Source organism: Dermacentor silvarum, chromosome 11 (assembly GCF_013339745.2).
Source record: "Dermacentor silvarum isolate Dsil-2018 chromosome 11, BIME_Dsil_1.4, whole genome shotgun sequence".
NCBI classification, from domain to species: domain Eukaryota; kingdom Metazoa; phylum Arthropoda; class Arachnida; order Ixodida; family Ixodidae; genus Dermacentor; species Dermacentor silvarum.
Window position 1 is genome coordinate 63106131 of NC_051164.1, and position 14843 is coordinate 63120973.

The 14843-nt window shown below is 44.7% G+C and overlaps 1 long non-coding RNA gene across 1 annotated transcript; it reads left to right on the forward strand.

Moving 5' to 3' along the window:
• The first annotated feature begins 5247 nt into the window (after window positions 1-5247).
• LOC119432988 (uncharacterized) lies at window positions 5248-13355 on the forward strand. The gene is made up of 3 exons (XR_005188224.2): window positions 5248-5353; window positions 8566-8763; window positions 13142-13355. It is a non-coding gene; the product is annotated as an uncharacterized LOC119432988 (long non-coding RNA).
• Window positions 13356-14843: the final 1488 nt, after the last annotated feature.

Below are 14843 nucleotides of genomic sequence, written 5' to 3' on the forward strand. Positions count from 1 at the left end.
TTCGTGAAGCCCGAAAAGTTCCTGTAGCGTGTGGCAGTGTTGCAAGAGTTACACATTAAGGAAAGCTGGACCCTAAGGGTGCTTTCTCGTGTCTGTAACTCACCCCTGTACACTAATAGAAAAGAGTGTTTAAGCCTCTTTTTTTTTGTAAGTTCGCCTTTTCTTCCAGTGCGTATTGTAGCCGACATTAACACGTTTTATTTTTATTACGTTATATTTTATGCTTTCACTACTCTAGTATTTAGAATGTCCGCCAAAGTAATGCCGAAGTGTTCTCCGAGTCGTTTATAAAAGTAGTAAGTGAAAGAAAAAAAAACCGTGCAACAGGGATTCGAACTGTGCACTTACACATTGCCAGACGTAAGTCTTGCCTCTATACCACTCTGCTCTTATTTTTATTGCCTGGCACATAAAAATACAAGACTAATACTTACTTGACGTTAACACATAATCTGAACACATTCATAACGTTTACACAATATAAAACTGTGGAGATACGAAATTTTTCTACCGCTCAACCTGACTGAGGATGGCACCTTATTAAAACTGCTTTACGGTTGTCAGTGATTTGACGCTATCCAACCACTCTGGCACACATTTATAGCGGGTGAAAAAATATAATTTACTGGCAAATAAATGAATTCAATTGATCCAGTCCCTCTAGTGTATTTACTGTTAAACGAATGAATTAAATTGACTTGAACGACATAGTTCGCTCATGGTTCGTCTGGCACATTCTGGGGATCACCGCCAGAACTATTGGCTTGTTACCGTGCGCATGGCAGCACACGTGCTCACGTAGACCCTCACACGGATACTGACAGACGCGCATAGTTCACGTAATAAGCATTGAAATCACTTCAAGATCAACTTTCTTAATGTGAAATGTTTTCAAAAGAAGTTGCCTGATGAGGAACATGTTCTTCTACCAGTAGAAACGTGAAGTCGATGAGATATGTTCATGGTCTAATCTCCAGATGCAAGAATGAAAACACATACCTTTGTTATTGATCTTGTGAAGTCTTTGTAGACATTGACACAATAAATTTTTTGAGTCTCGGGCGGTCAGTTGAGTGTTACATAGAAAAAATGCTCGCCAATAAACAGTGATTTTAACATAGCGGATTGTCAAAATTTGAGGAATAAGGGGAAGAAGGATTGCGGTACCATGATGTTGCCTTTGCTTCGCTTGGCGTAAAAAATAGTCACGATCTTCGAAATAGAATGTCGCGAGTTAGCGCTAAGTTGTTCCTGTCATACCTCGTCCGCAACGCACTGTGTCTGTTGCTCTTAATTAACCACTAACAAGAACAAATTGCTACTTTAGTGATGTTGCCTGACGTAACCATGACCACAATGTGACCTAATTCAACAAAAAAAAAAGAATGGTGCAATTACCATAGTATTTGTATTCTTTTGTGTTGGAAGAGCAATCTTATCAACCCTTGCACCATACCATCACGGCAACTCGCACCACACTTCCTATGTCATTTACCGACAGTAGTCGAACGAAGGATCCCTTATTTGGCCTCCAGGCCTCCACCTTGTTTTGATCCTGTCTTGTTGACATACCAGGCTATTGTATGACATACCACCTGCTTCAATGCGTCACCGTAAGCGTCGGTTTTATAGGGTAGCACACTGGAACTGCGTCTTTGTAACGAGAACGCGTAATAAGCGTTGGTTCATGTCAGCGAATACGTGATGATCACTGATTAAGTAGTACATGTAATCAGCTGCAATATGATAATTTAAGTATTTACGTGACGGCGTACGTCTCAATAGCGGAACTAAAGCTGGTCAGAGCTCAGCGCTCATGTACATGTACCGCCCGGGAGCAAACCCTTAGAGGCGCGGATGGCGAAACCATGCATCGTGGAATGGCAGATGGCCTCGAGACATTTGCTCATGGCTGTACATAGAAGAAATGTGCAGGCTTTACTATGGCTGTGCTGACAATTGCTGTCGTATGCTTCAAGCCTTGAACTAAATGGCAGGCATTTTAAAGCAAATTCTGCAAGAGTGTTCGTTCAATGATGGGTCAGACGTTTCGCTGGCGGAAAGAGCGTCTACGATGTTTATTGATGTTTGCTCTCACCTGTATGGGACCGTGTAAGCCTGCGTGACCTAGAAATGTAATATTTATGCACTAAATTCTCTGTTCTTTCCTGCACAACACCAAGTTTGTTAATGCTAAGGACGCCCACATAAACTAATGACAATTTATTGCTGTCCAAGCGTAACGCTCGTAATGAGACGGAACGCTGCGTAGTGTCAAAAAGTGAGCCTGCTGTGAACTCGACAGCGCAGACTGTTGATGGAGGAGCCATCCTTCGGGTGGCCATCTTAGCAGAGGCCAGGCTTGTTGCATTCTCATCTGGGCCTCGAACGGGACATATATAAAGACGCATATATCTAAGTCGTCGCGGCTGGCATTCCTTGGCCACGGCCAACGTGCCTCACAGGCACGCAAACAAGAACAGCAATGCCGGCAGGATTTAGAGCAACAAGCATTGTAGTTAGACTATAAACTAATGCGAGAATTACGCGTGGGAGAGTCCACGCTGTCTGTCGTGATAACTGAACCGAGAACACTTTCAACTTGGGGGTATGACGTGTCAGCCATTGTGGCAATGATAGGATGGTTTGGGCCTGCAATATTGTCCGCGAATACATGATGATCACTGATTAAGTTCTTTCTCTGTTTCACTGTCACCCCCGGTGTATGACACCGGGGGTGACAGTGAAACAGAGAAAGAGTGAGGGCGTTATATTTCTGTCATGCAGTCAGTCTCGGGCCCACCTCGCTTGCTCATGCTAGTGATCAAGAGTTCCCGATTTGCTTAGTGAAAGCCTGGCCTTAAATGGGGCTAAAAGTGAAGCGGATGCAACCTGTAGTAAACTGTTGGTGCAGGTAGGGTGAGAAAAAAAAATAAACGCACTTGCCTGGACGGACACAAAAAGGCGTGCTGCTTGTCACAATGGCTTCTGCTTCTTCTTCTTCGAACGGAGGTCGGAGAACGAGGCCGCCGCGAGGCGCACCTGACGGCATTAAATTTGTGCTGTTGTTGTTGTAGCCTATCACGCATGTGGCTCCTACCCACGGCGGGGGATTGGCCAAGAAATGGGTGGATTATTCCAAATTAATATGGAGGATACACTTCCAAATATCTATGGAATTAGTATTTAACTGCAGCGCTTACAAAGCGCTCTTGTCTTGTCTCCCAAACTTTGGCTCATACCCACTACGGGGGATTGGCCAAGAAGCAGGCGGTTTCAACTATATTTATTAGAAATCAAACAAAAACTAAATTTGCAAGCAGAAATAAAAAAAAACACTACTATGAATTTTGAGATGAAATAATTTTGACATAAAGAAGGGAAATAATAGAAATAATTCAAAATTCTAGAAATTCAGCAAAGTACTCTTTTTGTATCTCTAATGAAATTGTAAACTGCAAGAAAAGCATCGCTGTGGCTGTGTCCCAGTGAAGTCGCCCCAAAAGAGACAATGGTTGGCGGGGTTAGTAATAGGCCAAGGGTTTTCGACATGAAATTTCTAGTACGGGCTTACCAATTAGGCCACGCGATCAAATTCTCTTTCTTCTCTAATTAACCCTTTATGAAGCTGTGCATACAATTGTGTACGTCAAGAAAGAGCGTCAACAGCAATCGCGTTGATGAAAGTAATGGTATTTCAAATGTGGTGTCGCATACACCTTGAAACTGTTCATATTGGAATCGTGTTGCAAGTTTGAATAACGGGTTCAAAGTGTTTAGTAAAACGAGTGGGAAGGTAGACGGTTGTGCGTACTTGCTCGGTGCGAGTATGCTGTTGTATGCAGTGGGTGTACTCCTTTCATCGTTTTTCACAGTGTGTTGCATCAGGCATAATTTCAATTGCCGGGATGGGTGCGTTTCGAGCTTGCTAGACATGAAATAGTTGATGTTCTCATATGTAATGTTCCTGTACTAAGTTTTCGCATGGAGTCCATATTCTGTAAACTTGACAAAACTCACTAAAGAATGTAAAATTCTTAATCTATTCTGCAGCTGTGTGCTTTTTATGATTCTGAATATGCAAAAAAATGCGGTGTAGGTAAGTTTTCAGTCAACCGAATTCACTGGCGTCTGAAAGGGTTAAATTTATGTTACTCACCAACAACACCAGTAGAGCGTTCTTGATCCACACCGACAGCGAATCGCGTCATTTATCTTTGGTCCAACCAACTAATAACAATATTTTGTCTAAAAACTCAGCGCCGAGCTCACTGACGTATCAAGAATTGCGCAGGGGTACTCCAGTCGGGAATGCCTAACAGCACGTAGCCCAAGAATAGTCGTCAATTGCTTTACAGAGCAAATACCGATATATGTCTGTCTATAGTTAAAATATGCGTCATAGAAATTTGCAGCTGCACCTGTTACTGAACTATTATTTACACTATAACTTAACATTTTGACTTATTCTGTTCGTACAATAAAGAAAGATGACAAAGAAAGATGAAAACAGAGCCTTCGCAACCCGCAGAATGATGTCTAGGTGAATTTGTGTAGTGCCGACCAATTCTATGCCGGCGTAGTCGCGACGCCTGGATCACACGCAGGCACCGTTTTGCAGATTACTCTCCGGCATTGCTTTATCCTCAGACAAGCTTCATGGTAATGCTGTATAAACATTAGAATGACCGAAGTTCATCTTTACGCTGCCTTCGTTTCCAGTGTAACGCATCAAATTTTATGTGCAAATATCAAGTCCACCCTTATCACGCCCCCCCCCCCCTCCCCGCCTTCCCACCCCCCTTTTTTCGCGCTCTCTGTATCCTAAGGCCTTCTCAATCCTCCGTTCCATTTTTCATCCAGAGAACATGCAAGCGACTATACACATGCCGACAGCAGTCCTTGCGTTTTATTAGAGATTGCTCTCTCACTCTCTCTGTCTCTATCCCCGGCAAGTTTAGTATAGGCTGCATGTTTGCAAACAGCAGTCGATCTGAGGAATCACGGCCCGCACTTGCCGCATTGTGTGGAAGAGATTAACCGAGAGCCAGGTGTCAAACGTGACGGGCCGCCACCTATGAGCACTTCGTTAAACGAAACTGCAGCCTCCCTACATAGGAAGCCGTGAGCGAAGCGGAGTGTGTTTTGAGGGTCGCAGCCGTGGCCACAGCTGCTGGTCGTGTGAACGACAGCTGCGACGTTGCGGGCTTTTGCGCATGTGCGTGCCGGCCTCGTTGGTCAGCCCCCCGCCACACCGCAGCGCTGTCTGTCAGCCGGTCTCGCGGGGGCGTTCACTTTGCTGCGCAATGGTGTCGTTGGCAGTTCGGACCTCTCATCTGCGCAACTGAAACAGGTAAACAAGTAGCTTTCGTTATGCTTACTCTGTTACGTAAAGCGTGTTTCCGTGGTCGAAGACGCAAAAAGAGAAGGAGAAAGAAGGCTTCAGGCCACGGTTCGCCTTATTCACGGTCCACTTAATTGCTATACGTTTGCGTCCCCTTCGTTTCTTTAAACCCGCTCCTTTCGGCTTTGCCCATCGTCGTGTTAGCAGTCACGTGTGAATTGCTTGTCCCGCATGTTGGAGCTGTTTTGTTGTTCAGTGTAGGCCAATATTGCACGACTTCTCTGTGTCTGTGACAATCGTCGGCGCGGTTTCCTACTCAGTTTAGCAATTATCCATGGCCGACTCAGCGATGGGGCCACGCGAAGGACATATCACATCGAGACGCGTGCAACGGATATCGAGTACGTTTTATTTATGAAGGAGCATTGTAATCATGCCCCGTAATTTCTGTAGAAGTCCAGGAAACTAAGTGCGAAAGTTATTTTAGTGTTATCACATTTCGCCAAGCAAACTGTTTACCGTTCAGGGGAGCCTAAAATTAAAGGCTAGACAGAACATGTCTCTTCAAGGCACCGATGTTGATGACGATGATCTAAATAGCAGAAAGGCGCGCACTGTCTAAGAATGAAGACCAACAATTAGGTGGCGTTCAGGATCGTTTTAAAGCGACAATATAACGAACGAACAGAAAGCAAGCAAAAGAGATGAAGTGTGTTTGAGCACTCGAACAGGCCTCATTCAAGTTTATTATTAATTCAACACAGCATGGAAAAAGAAGAGAAAGATCGTGCTAAGAGACGTCTAGGTTTGTGAAAATTGCCCTGGTGCGCTACATAATTACTGTAACTGTCCTATAGCATTCTCGTTGTAGTCTTTAAGCCAAAGTCGAGTAAAATGTCTCCTTTGTCTGGCGCACTCGAAATCTGCAAAAATTGTTGGCTAGTTGCCGTACTCTACTTTCGAAGACATATGAAGCATGCTTTGTTTTGCTTTTATGATCGTAACCATTTGCTTTTAAAATGGCACTAGCAGCGTGGGGTTTAGGCCAGGAATCGGGTGGTTTAGCTAGAACGTGCATTACGCGTTGGCCCCGGACGCAACATTTCTCTTGGCTGCATGTACGCGTGCTTTAGGCAGACGCGAACGAGCGCGTCAGTAGAGTTGCTAAGTGTGGTATTTCGGTTTTGGTTTCGGTTGCTCACTGAGGAACCCCATGCTTACTTTATGGACTTGACGACAAGTTGGCGACCACGCGTCCCATCAAGTCGGGGCTCTTCAAGTACGTTCAGGCTAAGTGATGGATCTGTTTGGAATGCTTCGAAACTTGTCGAAGTGCATGCGGAGAAGGATAGGGTTGGCAAAAACCCCTCACGGGTTTTGAACAGTGTCGACGTAGTCGCTGTCGTAGATTTGAGGTGACTAGAATATGAGCATGCAATTGTCCGCGTTGGCTAAAACGTTCATTTGTCAGCGGTTGAAGAAGCCACCAAACGCAACAGACTCCGCCCACTTAACGGTCTATGTCGCGGGATTATGTCTTGTTGTACATTGGATACATGTATTGTTACTTTATATCGTCTACTCTTGCCCTTATGTTACTATTATGTTCATATTGCTGTATGTTCTTGTGCATAGGGTATGACTCTCCCTTGTTTCTTGCTTATTTTGTTTGTGCCACGTTGGTGCGCAAAGTCATTCCCCATCCCGTGATGTAATTATTTGTGATGTGGTATTTCCGGTTGCTCACTGAGGTACCCCCCCCCCCCCCCCTTCAAGAGCGCTCCCATCGGCGCCGAGGTGTATGATGAGGTATCTGTCTGCTCTGCGACTGCTGCGTCTTCCTACGAGCTGCCTATGGTCTGCGGCTACTCCGAAACGACACTAAGGCTTGCCGAACAATTTTTCTCACAGTGGGTAAAGTGCGACTTAACCACAACCTACAGACATGGTGGCGTCGGATTGTAATTTGAATGTGCAGAAAACATAACTCTGTTACGAGGAAATCGTAGCCGCGCGCCGAACGCTGTATGTGCGAGTGAAAGGGCGCCAGGGACGCGCGCTTTCACGGGGAGTGAATGCACGACGGAGAACAAACGCGCGTTCTGCGCTGTGCTCCCTTAAGGGCTGCAGAAGTAGGCGTCTCTTTCCTCCTCTACAATCACCATATATGTAGATGATAAGTGGTTCTTGAGGGAAAGGGAAAGGTTGACGCTATCTTCTGCAGCCCTTGAGGGAGCACGGCTCAGCGCCAACGGGGAAGGGTAAGTGGGAGCGAAAGAAGGGATGCATATATGTAGAGCAAACGTGCCTTCTTCCGACGTGCGACAGGCCGTGGGGGAGGGGGGCGGGTAGGGAAGGGAGGCGACGTTTAGCTGCGGCACCAAGTGCTTATTTATATCAGAGGCTCCGGCAATAGTCACCAACGCCGCACGCATTTTGAGCGAACGCGGGCAAAACGCCGACGGCGTCGACAACAGTTCTGCGTGCTGCCGGTGCTGCTGCATGTCCAAGTTTATACAGCTGATAAAGCTGCTATCATTACTCCGTATAGCTCTCTTGAAATTTGCTATCGCAATTGATGCTTCGCCTTTCAGGTGGAACTGCGACAACTTTTTTATGAAGAGATATGAAAGTAAGACAGTATACGGATTACAGAGCGTGCCCCGGGGAAACGATATATTTTAATCGAGATAAAAATAAAGAAAGGTAGTTCTGCTGTTAACAATGCACAGAGAGGTAACTATGGACCCATTAGAATAAGAGAAGCTTTACGAAGGCGGGGAAATGCAGCTTATTGCAGCAGAGAGAGAATTATCATCCTATTTTTCCGAAAATCCTGTACCGTAGCGGAAGAGGATTAAACTATGTTATGACGTCAGGTAAGTTGTAGTCATACAATGTATTGGATCCACATATAAAGCAGGGTTAACTGGAAGCATCTGGGAAAGTGTTCCGAACTGCAGTGGGAAGACGCCAGTGATCGAGAACCTTCTTCCTAGCTCAGTGTCCTGCACACACTACAAGCCTAATGTGGACATCTTGGGCTCCATTACCGCCTTCGAATATGGCATCCGTTCGTGCGCATCATAATCGCGCACACCATAATCGTGCACACCATAATCGGGCACACCATAATCCTGCACACCATAATCGTGCGTGCGTGTATGTGTCATGTCGCAGTTTCGTGGTTGTTTGAATGAACTTTTCTGTCAACCGTGCAGGGCTCTGCAGGACTGGCGCTATGACGGTAACTCAGTGGCTGATGCTTCTGATAGCCCAGGGGGCCACGGCCTTCGTGTGTCCACCGCACGTCTGCGAAAACACCACGTGCCCGCATGTCTCAGTCGAAACCTGCCACGGTCGACTTAGCACTGAAGGCAGCTTCTGCGGGTGCTGCATGATCTGCGTACCCGAATTAGGTGAATAATATTTTGACGGGGTGCGGAAAGAGGTGGAGAGTGAGAAGGGTAGATCTTCATTCCATTCCATTTATATTTCTGCGCTTCGGGCCCTCATGCATTACAGCGGAGGACGGGGACGATAGCCAGACGGCAGAAATATGTACAAGCAATTTTCTGTTAAGCATCACAGTGCACCACATGAAAATGTAACACAGAATAACATAAGTGTGTACTTATTATTATTATTATTATTATTATTATTATTATTATTATTATTATTATTATTATTATTATTATTATTATTATTATATGATTATTATACGAAAATTTCTAAGCGCAGCGAAGTAAAAAAAAACGTAGGCAATTATGCACAAGCTTGTTTTGTGTAGTGGTTCAGGCGCTATACGATTGGATAACTTATCCGCGGTGCTCGCAATAAAATGCGGAAGCTGCTTCTACTCACTACAATTTTTCAGATGAATGAATTCGAAAAGGCAGTGGTTTTGCATTGGAGAACAAAAACCTTACGTGCGTGGGCAAGGCGAGGTGATGCCAAATTCGTGTAGCAGGTTGTACCAACCCTTAACCCTTTGACTACCACTCCCGAGTATGCTCGGTTTGCGTTTTCAGCGTACTCCCTGCCTCTCCAGAAGCAACTAATGCAAAATCTAACATTGTGTGCCGGTTGTTCCATCTATGGCGATGTCATCTAAACCCACAAATACATTGTCAGGTGAATATATTACTGCAGCTGGAGCGAATGTTTCAGTGCTCTGTCGCTCCGTCACTGCAGGACAGCCATGGTGAACCAGTGTGACAGATCCATCCGCACTTTGACAGGCAGAGAGATTTATGAATACTTGATGAATTATGAATCGGAAGAAACAGACTACGGAGAACCAGTTTCAGTGTAGCATAAGATTTCTGCCGAGCCAACAAGAAAAAAAGCGGCCGGGACTGAGTATCGAAAGGACAGTGCTGGTCATGACTAGAATGGCATGTCCGTCCGTCTGGGCTATGACAGACCAAGGAATTTAAGAAGTGTTCACAAATACTGAAATATGAGAAAACGGCGACGAAAAACAGCCTTCTATGTATTTCTATATTTGTACGAAATATCCACTGACCCAGCACGTGATTTAAAAAAAAAAACGGTGTGGGCTCTGCCACAGTCAGAAAAAAAAATGGCAGGTAAAGGGTTAATGCGGAGTCTTGAGGCACACGGTAGAAACATAAATGATGGCAAAAAAAAAAAAGCAGCGACAGAATATAGACGCTGCCAACCTGAAGGAGGATTATAATGCACCCGGAATCATCGTTGCGAAATCATAGCTACCACAACGCCCTTCATAGACACGGGCTCAGACCAACAGACGTCAAAAACACACAGATTAGGATCAGGCCTTATTCTGAACGTGACATTGCTTGCGTACAAAAATTCTGTTAGCAGAATAGAGATGCGCTTGTAACGCGCACGCACAAGAACCTTGACGCGTCGGAGCATGCAGCGGCACACGCGCATTTGAGGAAACAAAATGACAATGGATGCCGATTTTGTTCGTTGTCAAGATGGCGTGCGAGAAGGCTTGTATACAAGCACGGCGACTACAGGAGCCGCTAATTTCAGTTTGTGCGTGCAGAAAAAGTTGCAGAAATATTTTCCTCCGGCCATGTCGCGATTGGCAACAACAAAGGGGCAGTAGTTACAGCTTAACAATACAGGCAATACTGTGAAAGCTTGGAGCCGACAACACAACTCGAACCGCGAAAAATAAGAAACCGCCTTTATGTAAGTTATGACAACCCAGCAGAAGACAAACGGGAACCATGCGCAACAGAGCTGTAAGGCATTAGTAAAATGAAATTTTGGTTTATTGTTGGCTTTACAGCATCAGAAAAAGCTATAAGTCAGGACAATTGGCCATCCCCGACTGGGTCAAGCCGGGACTCGGGACATATACTCAGACGTCGGCACTGTCGCGCTTATTCGGCATGGCAGGTGGCCCTATACACGGTGGAGTGAAGGAAGAGTGTCGAGGATATTTGCAAATATACGGCGGTTAATTAGCACCGCAATTCTAGCATTCTCGTTCTCTGGTCTGTACAAATAAAAAGAAAAGACGTATCGGTGGAGTACCGTCTGCCTCAAAAATAGTAAAACTGAAGAAACAAAAACGCAATATAGAACGCCAGATAGCAACACATTCAAATTTTTATTACAGAATTGATAAGGAATCAAACGGGAATGGACAGCGATCTAGCTGAGATCAAGTGCATGGAAACGAAGTCCGACATGTCACCTAGAGCGACAAATCGATTAGCGATGGTATGCAATGGAAAGCTTTTATAACGAAGTGTTTGAGGACTCCGATATCATTCGTTATACAGGTCACTTCGTTATAAAGGTCGCGCACCGCACAGTTCACAATAGGACCGGGCCATAATTATTCCTTCGTTATACAGGTGCATTTTGTTGTAGAGGCATTCGTTGTGAGGCGCTCGATTGTATATTGCATGTTAGAGCAACCTGTGCTAAGTCAAAGGAAAGGCGGCCAACTACGACAGGAAATGACGAAACGGCAGTGCCATTGGTCTAGTACAGGTACAAAAATGCCCGAGAAAGTTTACGGGGGAAAGCCTGACTAGGTAGCTCATTTGATCATCCCTCGAAATCAATCGATAGTCGTGGGTTTGGTTCCCAGTGACGGCATATTGTCATGTCTTATTTCCCATTTGCTTATTAATTTCGACGTTACAATTCAAAGCGCTTAATTTCTTATGTGTTTTCCTTGGCTTGGTTTTAGTAACGAAAGGCCGAGCTTTCTGGTTCTTCTAATTGATCTTGTCCATGAACGAAGTTAGGGCTTTTCATTTATAGGACGATTCAAGATGACGCAGCACAGAGGTAATTTAAGGTGACTTGAAAAGGCCTTTGTGCTGCGCGGAACTTGTGAGCTATTACACTGATGATTATTAAATATCTCTTGTTGCTTTCATACGGAACTCGAAGTAATGGTAGCGCAACGCAGTGCGTACGTACTATCATCAACAACTAATGAAAACAAGCTGAAATTAAGTGTTTAACATAATAAAAGGTAATTAGAAGATAATCATTCGTTTTCTCCTTAGAGACTCGTCCGAGGACCTGATTTCATTTTCTTTGAACTATTGATATCATCCTATCAATACCAAGAATATCTCGAAAGTCACAGCGCCTGCTATAATCGTTCTCACACCACATGCGTTGCTCTTGAATTTTATGCAACGCATTATGAATTCACCTGTCTGCCTTAAGGTGCGCAAATATTCTCTACGGTGTAGTGTTGTAGTAAAAATTAACGCGTGATAGCCGGTGGTCCTCATTAAACGTAGCATAGGGTTTACGGCAAATAAGCAGCAGCGCACTTAAAAGTGAATAGGAAGACGAAGGAAGACGTAGAAACAACACAAGCGCTTGTCCTGTGTCTACGCCTTCCTTCGTCTTCGTTTTCAGTGTGTTGCTGCTTATTTGCCATGAATCAGTGCCAACTCGTCCAGTTTCCCGTCCTCTTCAGAATCGGGTTTGTACGCCCTGTCCCATCGCCGTCGTATCGCGATCTCACAATTATTTTGCAATTTATGCACCAGTTTACTTCGCCACGTGCCACAAATGCTACCGCCTTCACGCTTATCGCAGCGCACGAGCCATGCGCGAAATGTTACTCGCCTAAGTGCACGCACTGCAGCCTTTTCGTCATTACTAATTCCTCGCCACGGTGGCAGACTGGAATGGCCTTTCCTACCACAACGCTACCATCGCCAATTCATCTGCATTCATGGCCGAAATATTGTTTAGCAAATAACAATATGTTCTTGTGCTCCCAACCCTTGTGTAATAACCCGCAAGGAGCCTTGAAGGAAACAAAGTGAAAGTGAAACTGTGTGGCACTCTATGAAAACACTTGCAGTCAGTTTGCTTTTCTCGCAATAAGTCTTGCATGTTACTGGATAGATCGTGGTCACACTTAAAATGAATCAGTTTAGCATTTCCGGCAGTCTTGATCTTGAACAATACATGTAGAATGCGTACTGAGCATTTACTTTACTATACAATTATGTATAACAATATTGGCAGGGTGAAGCCCACCCTATTAACTTGCCGGACAGAAAATAAAGTTTCTGCCTACCAATCTGCCTACCTACCTCACATGATTGGACAATTGTTGTCATGGGCATCATCTGAAGTGAACCAAGAGGCTGAGTTAGCTGACTCAAGACGTATAAAATGCCTAATTCACAAAAGAGAACACGGCTTTTGATTCAGAGGAGAAATGTTCTTCGTGTTCAAGTACTTTTTCTGCTTGCAAATTTTTTCTGCCAACGTGTGATTGACATTTCTTTATGGTTTTGATTTCAGAGCTTGGGCAGCCGTGCATGTATTTAACGTTGTTCGGTGTGCCCGCAACGTCCAAATGTGCGAAAGGCCTCATCTGCGATTCTTACACCCACGTGTGCAGCCGACCTCGGTGGCACATTACTCCTGAACATAACAAAAACATTCAGACATTTTTTCGCAAATTTATTCAATAAAACAACCCTGGCATCACAGTAGCTGGCGCCTCAACTCCCTGCATTCCAACATTTACTCGGTGTCAAGAAAGAATGCTATTGCAAATAACATCATTTCTGGTAGCCTGCGCCTATGTCAATGTGAGCTTTCAGATTATTGCCATTGTCTACTTCACACACGTGTACGTTAAGGTGAGGCGCAGTGATGTATTGGTGCCATAATATAACGGCACATTTTTAGTACAATTTCCAATTTGAGAAGTGCCATTAAGACATAAGCTTTGTTTCAGCAAGTGTAATTCACTTGTATTTTCTTCGGGTACCAAATCTATCAGAAGTGTTGGTTGTTTCGATCACAATAAAGGTGAATACTTTTTAGGTATATGCCGATATTTTCCGTGCTTTTTACATTCAGTTCATGCGTGACGCTAAAAGTCACCTCTTGTACAAATTAAGCGGCACGTGAAAAGCGTCAAGTCACAAATATTTATCCTTCACAACACGAATCTCAGGTTAACAGTAACCAGCACACACGCTTAACCTGCTTCCTTTTGATTATTTCTTGCCTTAAAGGGCCTCTAAAGGCAAACATTATGTCAAGCTAAAATGAGAGATTAGTGCTTAAGAATCTGTAAGGCGTCAATATTGTCACGAATAGAGCTTTAGTAATCGAGAAATTGAGGTAAATGCAGAACACGATTAGAGTCTCCCCCGGGTCATTCAAGTACTTGTTCGATGACGAAAGCACTCCTCATTTAAGTAATGGCACTAGTACTCAGCCACTCGTTAAAAAAATACAATTGTATTGCATAAAAAGACTAACGAAAATGCTACTTGGCCAGTTATTTTTCATATTTAGAAAAACGAACTCATTGACATTGCCCTTGACAAAGACGCGGACGGTCGAAAAGTTTCGTTTTCGCTCGACTCTGCGCCGCCTGCGCTTTCGCGTTTCGGTAGTTTCGTTATCGAATCGTGCTGCGCTGGTTTTGCTGGCTTGCGAAACTCGCACAAACTGCAAGTATCAGAGAATTTGACGCCCATGTGATGTCGCTGGATGCCCGAACGGTCCACGCCACTTGACGGAATGCAGCTGCCGCGGCGAATCCACCGCTGTGTCCTGGCTCGCCTTTGCATGGCCGCGCGTTCGCGTTTTGTGCAAAAAGCCGTACCTCTGTCTGTCGAGCACCGTTTTACTCACCGACGGCCGCAAAGAGCGGTGATGGCTTATGCAACGTCACCACTCCCCGGTTGAGTGGCCGGAGATTTGAATTGCGGTAAAGGTATTCTGACCCTTCAAATGCAATTTTCTCGTAAACTGTCTTGGCACGAAGCAAGCATTGCGCGATTTCTGGAACGGTATTTAAACAGTCCACGTCAACTTAGTATTTATGTTTAGTGTCCCTTTAAGGCATTTGCTCTATCGCACAGACAAGAAGTGCTAACTTTAATGAGAAGCTGAAGACGTTCTATCCTGGCTCCCAAGCATATTAGACTTATGAAGCACCAAAGTAATCTCACAGACGCACAACAATATAAAAGCAGCAAGT